The following is a 19142-nucleotide window of genomic DNA, read 5'->3' on the forward strand; positions in this document are numbered from 1 at the left end:
ATTCCCAAGTTAGTATAGAGTTTGAAAGCAAGAAGCATTTTTTTTTACCAACAAATTCCTTTAATTGTTCATAATATCTCATTTCTAACCAACCAAGCAAAACGTAGCTGCCTCTTTGAACACTGTATGGACAGATGTAAGTAACTAATCAAGAGCAGAAAACAGATTGTTAAATCTCTTGAACACAGGCCTCGTCGGTCACTGTACAGACCTGGCTCTCTTGAATATTTTTGGTTTAGTCGATAACAGAACGTGTGCAAATGTGTTGGCACAATATTAAAATCACACGGCTGTTGTTCTACCAAGAGCGACATCCTGGGGAATATTGGGTACGGCTAAACATGTGTAGGATTCAAAAGATAACCGTCTGCCAGACTGTTCTTCAAAAGTACAGGATTCATTGAAGGCTGGAGCCAGGAAAGGATAAACAGACAGGGCGACAAGCAATTTCTGCTTTTATGAAGAGCGATGGAATTGTGAGAAAAAGACAGAGATAAGCCATTCTTCTACAAAACGCAGGCTAATTTCACTGATAGTGTCTAAACGCTGCATGATACTTTATTTCCTCTTAATGTAGTCATTTAGCTTGAGGATTTTTCAAGTTAATCTAGAGCCCCTAATGTAAAGGACATACATTTAGGTACTGATGCATAAGCCATCACATTTCCTTAGGCATCTCACAAGCAATCAATAGACAAGTTGATGTTGGCATCTCTAGAAAGGTAGAATAGTCTCGTGTTCCCCAATAAATGTTCGTAGAAAATTATAAAGGAATCACAAGATGCTGACAAAAATATAGGGTTGCTATTGCTAAATCTAAAATAGGCCAATTGCCTGGCTGCCATTTCTAACTTGTGGCTTTAATGCTTGGAGCCACTGACCCAGAACTAGCAAGCAGATCTGAAATGATGACATTGGTTTCTGGTTATTTGTCATGGGTCAGTGACTGGGAAAGTACTGTAAACAGCATGATCTAGGAAACTGACATTTCCATGACTGGTAGTCTTGAACGTATTAATCCAGTCTACAATGTTCTGGATTAGACCAGGTTTAGCCTGCACCCCCCCCCCCCCCCATATTTTACAAGTGATTAACCAATTTGCCCCTGCTTGAGAGGTTCGCCTTTCAATTCATATACTATATACTGTTAGGTCCATACATATTTGGACAGGGACAACTTTTTTTTTAATTTTGGTTCTGTACGTTATCACAATTAATTTTAAATGAAACAACTCAGATACAGTTGAACTGAAGACTTTCAGCTTTATTTCAGTGGGTTGAACAAAAAGATTGCATAAAAATGTGAGAAACTAAAGCCTTTTTTTTTATTTTTTTTACACAATCACTTCATTTCGGGTTCTCAAAAGTAATTGGACAAATTAAAAAGGTGAAAATAAAATGTTCATTTCTAATACTTGGTTGAAAACCATTAACTGGCTATGACAGTCTGTAGTCTTGAACTCATGGACATCACCAGATGCTGGGTTTACTCCTTTTTAATGCTCTGCCAGGCCTTTACTGCAGCGGCGTTCAGTTGCTATTTGTTTGTGGGCTTTTCTGTCCAAAGTTTAGTCTTCAACAAGTGAAATATATGCTCAATTGTGTTCAGATCAGGTGACTGACCTGGCCATTCAAGAATGATCTACTTCTTTGCTTTAATAAACTCCTGGGTTGCTTTGGCTGTATGTTTTGGGTCATTGTCCATCTGTATTATGAAATGTCTCCCAATCAATTTGACTGCATTAAGCTGGATTTGAACATCTCAGAATTCATTCGGCTGCTTCTGTCCTGTGTCACATCATTGATAAACACTAGTGTCCCAGTGACACTGGCAGCCATGCACGCCCAAGCCATCACACTGCCTCCGCCATGTTTTAAGGATGATGAGGTATGCTTTGGATCATGAGCTGTTCCACGCCTTCTCCATACATTTTTCTTGCCATCCTTCTGGTAAAGGTTGATTTTGGTTTCATCTGTCCAAAGAATGTTTTTCTAGAACTGTGCTGGCTTTTTTAGATGTGTTTGAGCAAAGTACAATCTAGCCTTTCTATTCTTGAGGCTTGTGAGTGGCTTGCACCTTGCAGTGCACCCTCTGTATTTACTTTCATGCAGTCTTCTCTTTATGGTAGACTTGGATATCGATACGCCTACTTCCTGGAGAGTGTTGTTCACTTGGTTGGCTGTTGTGAAGGGGTTTCCCTTCACCATGGAAATTATTCTGTGATCATCCATTACTGTTGTCTTCCGTGGACGTCCAGGTCTTTTGGCGTTGCCTAGTTCACCAGTGCTTTGTTTCTTTCTCATGATGTACCAAACTGTAGATTTTGCCACTTCTAATATCGTAGCAATTTCTTGGATGGGTTTTTTCTGTTTTTGCAGCTTAAGGATGGCTTGTTTCTCCTGTATGGAGAGCTGCTTTCACCGCATGTTGTCTGATAAAATCCAAAATCTGACAGTCACCAGAACAAGAATACAAGGAAATAGAAGGGAAACGGTGGTCATTTGTACACTTCCACTTACTTTGGGGAGATTCCTACCCACTTTCTGTTGTGTCTTCTTCTGATAGAAAAAATATTTTACAGATATCCAGGGAGTGAAAATTGGACTGTGAGGACAATTTATTTCCTTTTACTCTGGCCATGTGTGGGCATGGTGGAAGCCTTAATGGTGATACCTTGGGATTTGGGGCCGGCATGGGACAATACCACATTAGCTGGCTTCTGCTAGCCTCCACAGATCAAGTATGAATTCACCCAAACAGAATGTTATAGTGAGACCCATGCATAGCGTTAAAACGTTCTAGGGGGTCATGATCCCTGTCCTTCCCATACTAAATGCTCCATGGCAGGAAAATAAAGAAAATTAGCATAGACAGGCTGGGAATTAAGTTTTATTTTTAATTTGCAAAGCACTCCCATGCAAAATAAAAAAGGAATTTTGGGTGTCCTGGCTTACAATTTGCTTTAAAGGGTTTACCTGGGTTCCCAGGGAGGGGGAAATTTAAATGAAAACAAACGTTGGGGGAGGCAAACAAAAATAGTACTTAATAGGTGACTGGAAAACTGGCAGATATTTTGTGTTATACCAAATATATTTTTGCATCACCTTGAACTGCCCTAACAATTACACATCTAAAAACATGAACACATCTCTCATCACCAAAACTGCCAAACTTGTGTAAAAATGCATTCTTTTTATGCATCAAAATAATCACACAGTAAATACGATAATTACTAGCCTGTCTTGCAATTTTTCCAGTCCATTCAGAAAATGTCTACATGAATGTCATGGTTATTAGTGTTGACAGATGTTATGGCTCTTAACATAGCTGAAGGGAATGAAAGCGCTGAGAAGATCACTCTGCAGATATTGTGTGTAAGAGTTACCTCAAAAAAAGGGTTCCAATGGTAATGTACAAAGTTCTTGTGAAGTGTTAAATTAAGAACTAATCCTGCTAATAAATTATAACTACAGATCTCTACACCTCTCTGCCAGACCTAAATCATTTAAATTGTTTTGTTTACCTGTAACTATAAAAAAAAATAAAAATAAAATTAGTTCTAGGATCTCCCACGTTAAGCAATATGTGGGAATTAAAATACATACCTAAATTTAAATCCAATGTCTGGAAGAGAAACAAAAAGGGAAAAGTATATTTGCTTTCAGCAAGCTTTGGACTGCTTTTTGAAGCCTTAAAAGTGGAACTAAATTTCCAGATTCAGGAATACACAAATCAGGCAGGTCATTATTGCACAAGGGGGTTAAGGGTTGTCCCATTGGCAATAATCCCACTGGGTATCTGGTAAAAAAAAACTTCAGCTTTGTTTACCAGGATAACTGGCAATCTCAGCTTTCCATGTGCATGCCAGGAATGAATGGAGATCTGTTAGATGATTTATGCCCGGCCAACCAAGATAGCAGAAGGTCCTCTAAAGAAAGAAAATAAAGAATACTAATGCCCTGCGACGGATTTAGTTCCTCTTCAGTTTAAAAATGCGAAACATAGATCTAAATAGAAGTGCTGACTGGTACATTAAACAAGGTGCTAGCTGGCTTTTGGATATGATTAGAGCCTGCTGAAGCTTGTTTAAAGTAACGAACAACACCCTCGTTTAGATCTGTAGTTATCATCTTCAAACTTGAGCAGAAGGTTGCTTCAAAAACTTTCTGGAGCTTGCCAAAAGCTTTAAAATGGTAACAGTTGACAGATTCACTGCTATTACATACAAGCTAAAGCTGCGTACACACGTGCAATTATGCAGGACTACACGATGCATGAACGGTGCTGTACATACAGCACCGTTCTGCTCTATGGAGAGGGGAGGGGGAGAATGACGGAGCGGCACCCTGCTGCGCGCTCTCCCCCTTCCCTTGCATTAGGAACGCTCGTCGTTCATCCTTCGTGGATCCGCCAGGGCGGATCCACGGACGATGAACGACGCCGACTGTACACACGCCAGATTCTCGGCCGATGCCGATTATCGGGCGAGAAAAATCTGACGTGTGTAGGCAGCTTTATTCTCCAGTTTGTGAAAAAATTGTGATACTTTGTATTACAAACACAAAATACCCTAAATTGTACTAACAATGTGTAATATGTAAACCAATTAAATGTTTTTACAGTTACAACCTGTAGATGTCATTAACAAAAAATTTTAGAAATGCAATTTATACATAGTGCATATTTCTTTGAAGCCTTTGAGTTTCAGGAGACATTCATTTACATGAGACATATATTCAAGCATTAGAATGTTTATAGTAGAATGCAAGCTATAAATAGGAAAATCTAGAAAGAGTCAGTTATATTGCGCTGGGTTGTTTTGAGGGATTTTTAAGTAAATCTTTTATTTAGAGGTTTTCAATGGATGAATGAGATCAGCATATTTGCACCTGTTACAAACCATGTTTGATTTAAAACATAATGGAACATTCCATCTGGTAATATGCAAAACACCTAATGAGATATATGCAAATAATTACATTTGAAGACTACAAAGGATTTAATTTATGCAGCCATCCATTAAAAATAAAAAAAATATATATAAAAAGCAAAGATAAAAACTTTATTTAGGTGACGTGCTGGCCACAGGTTCAGAAGGAAATCAAAACGTAACCAGATTTCCTGCATAAATTAATATGTTTGCTAGCGATATATTTGTTGACACTGCCACCACAGTGGTGCTGTAATTAGAAAATAGACCAAATGAGACATGCGTGCTGTACAACTTCCCACATTCTAAAAAAATTGAAGTGAACTTACAATGTCTCTTACAGTATTATTATTAAACAGGATTTATATAGCGCCAACATATTACGCAGCGCTGTACATTAAATAGGGATTGCAAATGACAGACTAATACAGACAGTGATACAGGAGGAGAGAACCCTGCCCCGAAGAGCTTACAATCTAGTAGACAGTACTTGCCTTTTCTGGCAAGTAAGCATTATACTTATACGTAAACCATCATTTGTATGTTGAAAAAGTAATTTTACTTTAACAAAAAAAAAAATACTTGGTCCCTGGCTTTTACATGTTAATGTCACAGAAGTAGCACAAATGGCATAAGGGGTGCATGTTCGGATAATTCGGTGATGATGCTCCCACCCACCACATTGCTTACTGCAACCACAGGAAACTTTGTATCCACAAGCCCTCTGCTGGCTGTAGGGAGTGAGGGAGGTGGTGGGTGGGGACAGAGGATCAGAATTGTAATACGGAATGAGGGAGGAGGAAGTAGGTAAACGGGACATGTTACCAACATTCTGCTCAGAATGGTGGAGAAGGTGGATGAAATTAGGTGATATGCATTGTGTTTGAGTGCAGTCAGGTAAACAGCTCTCTGCTCTGTACACATTTCTGCTATCAGGAATATTGTGTGAGGAATATGGTGAGAGAGTAAGGATGGGAGTACTGTTCCATCCTTCTCCCTTTTAATTCATCTATAAGGACTAGTAATGGCTGCTTTCACAGAAGAAACATATTGCAGATAAGGTGACTGATCATAATCCTGGCAAAGATAAATGTATCTAAAAAGCATTTTGACTTCTAGGTCTTGCACAATAACATGCTAGGTCTTCTAAAGAATACTTTCTGTCCCTTGGTGGCTATGTTCACTCTACTATATCTATGGTGGGGGGCAGGGTTGCCACTCTTGGCCTACCAACCACTTCCTCCTCACCCTCCAAAAGGAGGTGTTCTTTCGTAGCTCACAGAAGGTGGCTGGAAAAACTGATAGGCTTGTTCTAAATCAGTTCAGCAACAGTAGGGTACAAGATACAGGTGACATTTTGGAACGATAAACAAGTAATACAAGGGCTAACTCAACTCACTAGTATCCACCCATGTCATTGTTTTGGGTTTTGATACTGCTTTTAGTCACTGAAAATATTTCACTATTAACCATTTTCTAATAACTATTAGATTAGATTAGGCTTTTACTTCTGTTTACCACCTGCTCCCCCTTATAGGTATCAGAATCTGGGATAGCTTATGTACAACTCTTAAAATCACTCTCAGGGAATATTTTCCTTACCTTCTCCAGCTCATTTCTCTACCATCCCACGAGTGCAGATGAAAATCAAATCTTGGCCCTTCAAAATCGGGAGAAGACTGGATGGACATCCGGAAGGCTGTTGCTTCCAGATCCATTAATGTAATAACTTGCTTGTTTCTTTATAAGATCCAGTAATGGCACTGTCATCTAGTGAACTGTCTTATGGATTTGGGTCTATGGGACAAAATGGCTTTAGTGCTGTTACTAAACAGCTTTTTTTCTCAACCCAATTCAGTATATGAGGATTTATATTTTTTAGGACTGTCAAGTACAAGCATACATATACATTATTCAGCAGACTTGCGCCACATATCAAATGAGTGCATTTTTAGCATGTTGCCTCTTGATCTCAATTTTTTTTACCGTTATAATTTATGTATCCTCCTATTTTCTAATTACTGTTCAGCAAGCATGGAGACTCGACAAAATCATAATAGAAAACAACTCTGCACCTGCAAATGAAGGAGGAAGAAACTGGCTTTAATATTCATTTGTTTAGCGTGACCCTGCACAACATGCTCATCTATTCAGTTTTTACAATGCAATCCATCATGAGCCCAGAATACCTGGCATTGTGCAGGAAGGCTCGCCAGTAATAAATTGAATGCAATTAACATCTAAAATGAAGCGCCTTGAAAATAGAGAAGACAATTATACTATTTAACAGTGGCAGAGCATGAAAGATCTATGCAGCAAGCTTATATTTTGCTCATTGGAGTGAATTCCACAAGAAAATTACTGATAGGTGCGTGGTGTGTGTGTTTACCCGATTATTGTGACATAAATCAGGCATTGCCTAACTGCCCAGGAAAATATTGTACAAGACTGCCGTGAAATCACAATTAATTCTAATTCATTACATCCTTTCATTCCCTGTATCTCACCACTGCAACAAAACGGTAATCTGTACCATGTTAACAATGACTGACATGAAATATATGTAGTGGCTCAGACTATGAGCTATACAAATGAGCTGATCTAATCATGTAAACATGCAGAATTCAAAAACAACATAGTACCCCCTAGAAATCCATCAGGAATAGGGATTCGGTGGCCTAGAGAGGGCCACGTAATGATGAGGGTTGTTAAATGCCAGCTAGCATGTCATTATTTGTGGGCATGAGTGAACTGAATCATTAGCTGATGTAATATAGAACAAATTATATTACAAACCAAACTATTACCTAGAGAGTTCAATAGCAAGATTTAACCAGTGATAGTATTTCAATTAGGTTGCTTGAATGTGGTACTAGGATTTGATTTTGTAACAGTCATGGTGGTTTGGGATACACAGTAGTATTAGTAAGGACATCTTGCTACTGTAATCTCTGCGAGGTATACAGAGTCAAGACTGATCTGGAATGCCAGTAACCTCAAATTAGTGAAATATTAGCTTTGAGACAGGGCTGATATTTGCAGTGAACTTGTTTGTCATTTTAAAAGTAAAATCACTGCCCAACAGCAGACATCACAACATGCTTATTGGCAACGTAAGCCCCCCCAAAAGGCTTCTTTAATGCTTTTTGTTTTGTTTAATTTTGTTGCTAATGCCCAACTCTCCCTGCTACTCAATATAAACAACGCCTGTATTTTTCCATGTATCACTGCCGTTATAAAATATTACAATTATTTTGTGACCATCTATGTGAATTGCGACATAATTACTGCACATCATTATTGTCCTATGCAATGTTAATAATATAAGAGGTCTTATGTAATTAGGTAGTACAGACAGCAATAATTGTATGCATGGTGCAGTAACCCAAAGCTTTCATTCAGTTGTCCATTTTCATATACCAAAATAAAAATAGAGCTACAACGCCAAGAGAAATGTTTGTACAGATTAATGACCTACAGCAATAAACTTACTGTACTCATATTATCTAAAAATATTATCTCACTGGATGTTATAGGCTACAACAGTTTGCCTTCTTGGACCTGTCAACACTGAAGCAGTAATGTAACTCATTATAGGCCGGGTTCTATACAACATATAATTTTAAAGTGCAGGCTTTTGGCTGAGCCTAGGCAAAACTCCTGTGGCCAAACAGAATGTCATTATAAGCCAAACTGAGAAAAGGCTGTAGTGGGCAGAACTGATTTTTTGAATACTTAAACTTACCATATTGATGTTCAGATCTTTCTGACGGATGAAAAAGCTGGTCTGTTCTGTCAAAGTAGACTTCATCCAGCAGGGAAAAATGGACAGCAGCTGTCAGGCTGGTTGAAAGGCGAACACCTTCCTCATTTATTTTTAATACCCTTCTTCTGTAGAAGTTTTTAAAAGTCTTTTAAAGCCATGATTTTCATGGGACTTTCTAAAATCATAAAGAATAAATGGGCAACTAGGCTTCCTCTCCTATAGTTTTCATACCCAGTAATATGAGTCAGTAAAAAGAGTAAAGGTATGGTCATTACTAAAAAGAAAAAAAGCCTATTAGGGTGATAAAAGCTACCAAAGCCTGGACTTTCTGACCCATCATACCTCCTAAGGAAAGCGAAAGACGGCTATCACTAATTTTCTTTAAAAACTATTTCTGCTCTTTAGTTCCACATAACTTGCTTTCTTTTTCCCATTGTTGTTAATTTCAATGTAGTTTGGGTTTATGGTTTTAGCAATTGAGTTACATGGATTACACCATGGTCATATGGGAAATGTAATCCTCTGCGCCAAGATTTCAATGATTCAGTGATCAAGAAACAGCCACCCTCCACCTGTAGCCCTTACATTTGACACAAAATGGGGTTGATTTACTAAAGCAATAATGCTGTTGACAATAGCACACTTTGCAAACACTAACCAATCATGTGAAAGGAAATCTAACAGTAGGATTCTTCCAAGCACATAACTGTATGGCTGAAGTCAGCAGAGCATTATTTCATTTACTAAGCTAAGTGAAACATCCCTTGTAAAAGCTTTATTCATTTGGCTATGCCTATATTCCTTTAGCATACCAACCCCATTCAGCCATAATGAAAGTGGAACTTGCAGGCTTTTATGAAATAAAAGAAATGTGTAAGTCTTGTAGGTCATAAGTTCTTCTACCTGTCAGCACTCTTTTTTTTCTGTGTGTACCCTGACCTGGGCATGGCAATCAGCAGTCATACAGTGCAACAGAACAAATGCAGAACATTTCTAAATTCCTAACAAGTGCTTGGAAAAGCAGACCTAAACCCGTACAGAATAATCACAATCATAATGGTTGTCTAAAACATCCAATTTTCCTAGAAAGTTAGAGTTACACTTTATTATAATGTAATCATGATGATTTTCTCCTGTTAGAAGAGTTCATAGTTTTAGAAGTCTGAATAGAAGCAAGAAAAAAGTTCCTGTGCATTTGATTTAAAAGATCATGCAGATGTAGAACAAATGATGTGACTATATTTTGCTGGGTGATCCGTACTGCTGTGCCAGTTTCCAGGCAGTGAGCAGGTTAATCAAACTCCTCTCAAAGACCTTCAGAAGTCCAAGTCTTGAGCATTGTATGGATGCCTCCCCTCACTATTAATAAGGTTCATTGTGAGAGGTAATTACTGTCTCTATCACGCAGCGTCAGGCACTTTTATCCACGCAGAACATTTGCTGACTTCAAAATCTAAGATTCAACATGCTGCCAACGCTGTATGGGTCACTGTAGACTCTAAAGTTTTCTCATGTGAAGAATTAATAAAATATGTAGATTTAGCTATGGGATTCAGTCATCAATTGTAATATTAAACTTTCTACAGAGAGATACCCAACTGATGACCTTGCAGGACTCTATGAGTGGATGGTTTGTAGTCCCATGTGTGCTCGGCAGAACGGTGAATACTAACTTACTCAATGGGACCTAATTAATCTCATGGTGGAAGTACAAAGGCATCCTAAACCCCAGAGCAACTCATCAGTTCCACCTCTTGCACTTTGGTATAGCAGTTCTAATGATAGCACACATCTGACTGGCTGGGAATGGCTGGCTGCTCTTTACAGCAATTGATTAAAATGTTTCTCATCATGCAATTTATGAAAGAAAATGGTATAGAAGGATAAAAACTTAAGCTTCAGACTTAAGTTTAGCAGAGCATTTAAACAAAAACTCTAAGCTGTATTACGAAGCATTGAGACTTGTTTAAAATCAGAAAGAATTTCAGCCTTTTTTTATACATTAACCCACATGTAAAGCAACATTTACATACTGTGATCCCTAATCACAAAATTTAAAAAATCTGAAAGCTGCCAAATCCCCACTGTGCAGAAGGTGACAGAGATCAGGTTCTACAGAAACATGAATTCCTTGGAGCTCCTGTCTTCATTATGATTGAATACAAACAAGGTAAAATAAGCTGATAGGAGGCATTGAGGTTATCTGCACCATATTCCAAAATATTGTTGGGAATAAGTTTCTGTTTGGCGGCACAGATCACATTGATGGAAAAGAGGCCTCTCCATGCATTATTTTATATAAGCAGGTTTTACTAGATTTAAAGTCAACTGTTGTCTGTAGTGTGGGCCACAATGTTTTGATCGTTGATAAAGGATTGGGGTCTCTTTCTTCTCCAACATCTAACTTACTGTTCACAGCTACTTTATAGCACAAAAACGTGTTGAGGATAGTTGAAAAGCCCTTTCCTAAATCACAAGAGAAATTGTAAGTTGATTAACCCTAAAAACACAAAAGGCAACCCTATTATGCTTACCCTATTGAGTACAATGCACTTTACCAAATCGGCCTGATGTTTGCAGGTGAAAACTTTCTGCTTATTCCCAAGGTCTGCAGAAAACTTCACTGACTATTGTCTGTAACACTGCTGCCAATATAATAGTTCTGAAGCGGGTTTGTGGGACCTTATAACACACACCAGAATTATTTAGCAGCTTGGTATAAAACAATATTTATTTTACATTTCTTTTGTATTATGCAAATGAATAGATAGCAGAAGCACTTTAAAGTATTCTTTGGGATTACAGGCTTTGTAACTGTTTTGCCACTGTTTTACTCACCAATAATGGATTATTTGGCATTCAGTACCAAACAGAATGGAAGGAATGTAACTTGCTCTTTTATCGGCTCTACGATTAAATGAATCCTTTCACTGTAGATACTGAATAATTACAGACACTTTATCGCTGCATATTAGAGAGTGATATAAAACATGCAAATAGCATTCATCGTTCAAGTCCAGCTTTGCTAATCATACTAATATTGTAGAACCCCCAAGTGACTCATATCTCCTGCTGCTGCACCATCTACAGAGCCCAATAACTCATAACTGTTTGCACTAAACCATCCGGCAGACAGCTCTGAAACCTGCCGATGAGCATAGTTTCCACGGGACTTCCTGTCGGGAATACTGCACTGCTGACAAAATGGGAAATGATAGACGTCTGCGAAAAATATATAGAAAGATTTGTTTTGGATCCATCTGTTGGGGCTAATTTGTTAATTATTAAGTGGATAATTTATCATCACTGCCTGCTTGATCTGTCTTAGAATTCTGCTATGTGCAGAAGATGGGGATAGTCTGAGTAAAGGATGAATTAATTAGGATTTGGAGGTCCAAGAAAATGTAACTCGGATTTCAGGATTCCCTTCTGTTTCACTTCTATTAAATTTGTTACAACTGGAAGTTTGGTTGGCAACTATTCAAAAAAAATACTGTAGTAAAGCTTGTGATATTGTGCAAAAAAAGAAAAGTCTTTATTTGACAACACTAATGCACTATAAATGTGGCCAGGCCAAGGTGGATTCTCACCTGCAACAAAAAAAGTCACAGTCACAGTCTTTTAAGTCACAGGATACATCATCAAAGAAAAAAAACAACTGAACCTTTAGGTGTTGTTACCACTTGCTAGTCAAAAAGCTACAAACTGTTCCACAAAATGATTTTATGGGTTTGATTTATTAAATCTCTCCAAGACTGGAGACGATAGACTATCATATGTGAACTTGGCTGATCCATCAAACTTGGAATGAACTTCTAACAAATCATTTGCCATTAATTGACAAAGGTTTTCAGATCCATTTCAGTTTTGCTTGATCACCCAAGTTCTCGCATGATAGTCTATCTTTTCTAGTCTTGGAAAGTTTTTAATAAATCAGGCCCTATGTGAGCGGCATATGTGAAAAATAGAACTTTGTGGCCAGCTCGGCAGATGTAAGTACTCCTACCTTTAGTTTGGAATGGGATATTTACCACTACATATTAGGATAAGCCAGTGGATCACATGCGGATCTGGATGGCCCAACCATTAAATAGGTTTAAAAAAAAATCTTTAAAAATTGCATTAATAGGGTTTCTACTTCATAGAAGTCATAACCCTAACAACAAACAGCATAGTTGTATTTATTTTGTATTTAAATACCCATCCAAAACCTTAAAGCCTTGAAAAAGAATAGGAAAGCTTGGCCATTTAAAAAACCTCCATAATAAATTAATAAAAATGTGAACCTTGACATTCACATTATGTGAATTATTGTATATGACTTTATCCTAGAAAAAGAATAACAAAGCCCTGGCACAGGGAGAAACTTCCTGGCCGATATTTGAACCTGGCACCTAGCGCTGCAATGGAGTGCTAACCCCTGAGCCACAGAGCTGCCTACATCAGTTAGGCCAAGTTATCGAATATGGTTTAAACTTTTGTTTGTCAGAAAAATATGACACCTGTGAAGCTTATTGCTTGCTCATCAATGTGGAGTATTGTACAGCCTTTTCCTGCTTCACACTGTTATATTCCAGAAATAAAATCACATAAGAGGTTAAGGAAAAGCTAATAAAACTTTAAAATGAGAAAAAGCTACGTATCTGCATTAAGCCTTAGCACTTGGCAGGGAGAAAAAAAAGAAAAGAAAAAAACAGCAACCACAATGAACAAACAAAGGACTGTACGCTGAATAAATTAATTATGACAAATTAAACAAAACCTTTTTAAAAATGCATGTTTCAATGTGATTGCTTTTTTAATGGGTTAGCTTAACATTTAAAATTTGATTCAATTTTAACTGGCTTTTCTCCACCGCAGGGTCAGCCTGATGGCATGTTGAGTCTGGTGGTGAATATAAACTGGAGACATTCTGCAGGGTTTCTGCAAAATGGTACCTTCCACTAATTTTAGATAAATGGTTCTCTTTCTATACTCTTGTGCTCTAGAGAAGGATTTCCTGCGGATAACTTTTAAAGTTCATAGTATTACAGTAAGGTCAAGGTTACTTCATTGAGACAACTAAAGAGCAGTCATGTCCTGATGGGTAATGTAGTGATAAAGAAATAAAGAAATAGTATTCTAAGCAAAGAAACCATCCTAAAACTCCATCACTCTGAAAGTCTTTATATAAAAAATTATTTATTTATATATGATTCACAAAGAGCAGACATTGGTGTATAGTACTCCTAACATCTTTATTAAGGTGCTCATAAATCAAACATGCAGCACCAAGTTTTGCTAGTTAGTAAAAGGGTTATCACAAAAGTATATTAAAAAATATATTAAAGCCCCAAGCTACCATTACACTGTATATTCAGTGTTTTCTACTCCAGGCGAAAAAAAGGGTTCCAACACTGGGACAAATTCTGCAGAATTCTGGACCTAAATAAATGTATCTCCATCTAGTAAGGTTCAAATTCAAGGGCAGCTGTGGACCTCTCGAGTACATTCACACAGTTCTAGTCACTCATTATCAAGGTGCACCTTACAAAATTGTCATAATGGGACGTATTTTAGGGTAATGAGAGTTGTTTATGATTTTGGAAGTTTTCGAAGAAAATGCAAATTTAACATACTAGGCTAATCTCAGTAAAAAAAAAAAAAAAAAAACTTTGTTAAATACATTTGTTAACACACTCGTTACAAAAGTCAGGTCAGGTTGAAAGTAACATTTATTATGGGGGGTTTACCACCTACAAGCATGTAGAAAATTCATGTAGAAGTACAGTTTAGTGTAGTGGGAACCAACCCCATCATCATGACCGGTACCTAATTACAAACAAGATATCTTGAATAGTGAAGAAATGTGAAAAAAAATTGGTGTTGATCAGTAGCAAAACACATCAGGCCTAGGCAAAAAGTGTCAATATCAAAAGGAGGGCACAACATATTTTCTCCTAAATTGGGTGCAGATATTTTTTGTCCTATTATTTTTAATCTTTTAAATCCTTTTCTTTTACATATACATATACATATATATATATATATATATATATACATATACATATATATATATATACACATATATACACACACTTTAGCACTTTAGCATTAGACGCCCGGTCTTTTTTATTATGCATTGTGACATACAGGTAAGCACAATGGCCTTGCAGCGCAGGGATTTAAATTAAGTTACACCAAGAAAATGCATCTGCAGGAAGCTTGTAGATTTCTACAAATATCTGTTTTGCGTTTTCACTAGGTGAATCCACTTCTTCCCCAAATCTGAAAAGAAACTGGAAGGTTATTAACCTTTTTTTCCAATATGGCCCCAGGCGAGTGTCAGCAACAATGTAACAGGAAAATTAATATCTTCGAGGACATGGGTTCTTAAAATTGGTCTAATTCTCTGTAAAATGCTGGAGAGTTTGCCGATTTGAATTTATTTTTCTTAATTTGAATAAACATCAGTTTTTGCATGCTATAGATTCCATAATATCATGCACCTCATATAAAAAGCACAGAAAAAGATTAGCACTGTCAGCCATAAACATTTGAAGAAAGTCAAAATGCTGTCAGTCTCTCAGCATAGAAAAGGGGTGTGAACAGTACAGGTGATATACAAGAGACTGTTTGGCAAGGCCATTATTATATTCAACCTTGAACACAAGGACTAACATTCAGCTTTACAAGTGTGCTTTTATTTCATTCCTTCTTCATCTTTTCTCCTCTTAGCTGCCTTACGGAATATGTGTCCTGCCTACTGAAGCAGCCAATGCCTCTATCCAGCTTCATTTACCATTAATCATCTCTCTTCATTCCACGAACAAAGTGCAATTGCAGGCATATTTTGATTTGCTCTAAATTGACTAGTAATGGTGGGTCCAGACATCAAAAATGATTGTAATTACGTTGGTGTCATCTTGGAACACTTGTGCACTGACTATGACAGCATGGAGACAGCAAGAAAGTGTCCCGGGAAGGCTTATTGGTAGGAGGGGTGGGGGTGAAGTCACAGACAGAAAGGAAAATGTATAAATTCATCTGGATTCAACTGGAATAACAAGTGTCTGAGAACTAGATTTATGGATAAGTAGAAGATCCTAGCAAAGGCAAACGCTGAAAAATAATTTACATGGACTCATGGTTCATTCTATATCTACAGTTTGTCAAATGGTTAACCAAATATTTAAATGCTTAGCATATACTGAGCACACTTCATTATTTCTCAGTAACAGTAAAGCAAAAGGGTGCACATGTAGGAGGGTAATAGGTAAGTGTCAATCAAACATTGTGTGACTTTTCCTTGGAATGACACTCCATATTCACTCTGGCTTTTTTTACCATCAGGTAAAGATATAAACAACAATATGTAAAAGAAACCTTCAAACTCCACAGTGGTGCACTTCATCAATTAAAACTTGTAGGAAGTTATCTTCATACACTGCTCTTTTCAAGTTAGGTTTAAAGCAATCAGTTTGATCTATGCGTTGTCCAGATATAGAGCTGTTTTTTTTGCATAAACATATATACGTCCTTACATCTGAAAAAGCTGAATTGTCCACAAGGTTCCTTTAATACCATCTTACCTGCACCTTAAATATTTGCAATGGTTGTGCCTTGGAAGGAACAGTTTTTCTGCTGCTTGGAAATTTTAGAGGAGATGAGGAGCATCAACAGTGTCTTTGAATAGAATAACAATGTTTTATGTTGCCTATCATTTTGTTATCTATTTCAATGATCAGGCTCAATCCGGAAATGGTCACTATAAATATTTGTGGCGGGTATGATATTACAGTACACTACACTATGAAATGCTGACATCTAAAGCCATTCCGTACATACCTGACTGCTTTATAATGGAACATTAAGTTCCATACACATTTTTTATACCCAAACAGGTACAACTACCAGAAAGCGCAGGGCTGCTGATAAAATCATGTAGTTTTATTACATGCAAAGACTGCTTTACTTTGTTACCACAGAATGAAGGTAAAGTCAAAGTTTTACATTTAACTTATGTACAGTCGCTCAGCAAGGAACAAATTAAATATTTTTCATTAATTACAAAGACAGGCTGTGTCACAAATGCATTATGGTACTTTTTATCAAACAAATTCACAGTTGTATGTACCTTAAAGTGAGCATGTCAAATTAAAAGCACCTAGAAACTAACCCAAAGTAATAGGTATCTTTACTAATCCATAGGTCAATTCGTGTGTGTCCAGAACAGACATCCCTTAATGATGTAAAATAATCAATTAAACATCATATTGCTTTACTGGTAATTGTAAGTGTACAGATATTTTTCTCTTAGCTTTGGATAGAAAGGAAGAGTGTTAGAATTTTCTGCTGCTCTTGTATTGCTGTTTTCTACTGCAGAAATTTGGCCTCCCTAATTTTTCCGGAGCCCTTGTCAGAAAAAGTTAACCAAAAACATTACCAATGTGATGATGGGAAATCCAAAACGTAACCATTCTTGTCCAAATAGGAAGCGAAAGGAAGCAGACTTGTTCTAGTAACAACTGTGTACTTTAAAGAGATCTCCTCTCATCAACCTCAAACATTACGTATAGAAGTATCTTCCAAAGAAAAGTGGGTTTGAACACCTAGATAGCCAGGAATAGAACCAAGAAAATTGTCAGGCAGATCTCGCAGGTGGTGTATCGGTGTCCATCCTGTCTCTGAATTAATTTACATCTTTGTTTTTTCAACATCCTAAAATGATTGTGCTTGTTTTTAGTGTAGGAGTTATGCCATGTGCTATATACAGTACTTACTGACAGCTGTTAACCTAACCCAAAAACATACAACTAAATATAAACTTGGAGCAAATATTATAAGGCGAGATGATTTACCAGCTGAAGGATTTTTAAATACATTCAGTCAGTCTAGTGGCCCTATCATCCTTGCCAGATTGTTCAGCCAAATCTTGCAGCTCCCTAAGCAGATATGAAATAGAGAAGAAAATTAAGGAGCAGCAACACATTCATTCATGTCCTCACTGCCTGTGTCAGTGTTTAACTAACAGTACTGTACAAACCAAAAGAGTCCTCATGGGGATAACGTGCTGAATTTCCCAGTCACAGTCAGAGTGCTACTCTTCAGTGGAATACAAAGGGTAAAACCAAAACTTTAGGTAACTTTGCCAGTTTTATGTAAAATACTTTGATGACTATATGATTTGAATAAATAGATTTTTTAATGCCCAAAGATGAGCCCTACCTGTAACCTTCAGTTAAATCTGTACTGACAGAATATGTAACTGTCTTTGCTAAGCTCCTTTCCAAGGTGCTAGTTGTGTGAATGTGTCTGGCTTTATTTTCTGCACCATTTACCAAAAATGCAGTTGGGAAGGTCAGATAATGGCAAAGCACCTGAATGGTATACTTGTTCCAGTCAATAACTCATAGTATTGAAGACACTGGATCAGGATGAAAGCCAGAGGATAGGTAAGGAAAGGTCAAACATTGCAACCCACATATTTGTGTTGTACAGGTTTCCTTTAACCCTTAAAGCTAATCTCCAGGAAAACAGCTAAGTACAAAGATGAACTACAATAATATGGGAGCTATTGTACCCGGCAAAGGATTTGAATTTCCATGCAGGCTAAAATTTTCACAGCCCCATCACACAGTGCTGCCCTGTTTGGCAAACCATAGCATTACTTTTTTCTGTTGTGGTTAAGTAACACTTACAGGTTATGTCTCTCTTCTAGCCTGTGACTAGTCAGTTAAAGCAGTGGTCCCCAACCTTTCTGACAGCAGGGCCCGGCCCCAAATATGTACAGCTTAAACTACTCTGCTATTCTCAGCAGCTCCGCCTCCTGTCAGCACACTAGCTGAGTATAGAAGAATTATTTGGAGGTTATAGGTAAGGCTTAACTATGGGCATGTTTTAAAAACTCTATTTAATCAAGTCATATAGTCATCAAGAGAGCTGGTGTGCTGTCAGGTGACAGAGAAATGTAAGCCTTACATACATTGCTTTGCCTTTCTCAGCATTTCCAGTGTAGGCAGTGTGAGGAGAGCTGTCCACTCTCCCGCTGATTGTGCTCCTGCTGTCACTAGCTTTGGAGCAGTATAAGGAGGGCCGCTGGTGCTTCTGCCTCCTGTCATTTGCGGCTACGGACTGGCACCAGTCCACGGCTCAGGGGTTGGGGACCACAGAGTTAAAGGATAAGCAGTAGATAATAGCTGATAGCTCAACTCTTAAGCTGCGTACACACGGCAAATTTTTCTCGCCCGATAATCGGTATCGGCCAATTATCGGGCGAAAATCTGCCGTGTGTACAGTCGGTCGGCGTCCATCGTCCGACGACCGTCCTGGCGGATCCACGGACGATGGACGACAGCCGATCGTAATGAAAGGGAAGAGCGCGCAGCAGGGTGCCGCTCCGTCGCTCTCCCCCTCCCCTCTCCATAGAGCATGAACGGTGCTGTATGTACAGCATCGTTCATGCA

At 37.9% G+C, this 19142-nt stretch overlaps 1 protein-coding gene across 1 annotated transcript in view; it reads right to left on the reverse strand.

Moving 5' to 3' along the window:
- The window catches only part of MAD1L1 (mitotic arrest deficient 1 like 1), a 411577-nt gene that overhangs the window by 37017 nt on the left and 355418 nt on the right, over positions 1 to 19142 (reverse strand). The window lies entirely within an intron of this gene.

This window comes from Pyxicephalus adspersus, chromosome 7 (assembly GCF_032062135.1).
Source record: "Pyxicephalus adspersus chromosome 7, UCB_Pads_2.0, whole genome shotgun sequence".
NCBI classification, from domain to species: Eukaryota; Metazoa; Chordata; class Amphibia; order Anura; family Pyxicephalidae; genus Pyxicephalus; species Pyxicephalus adspersus.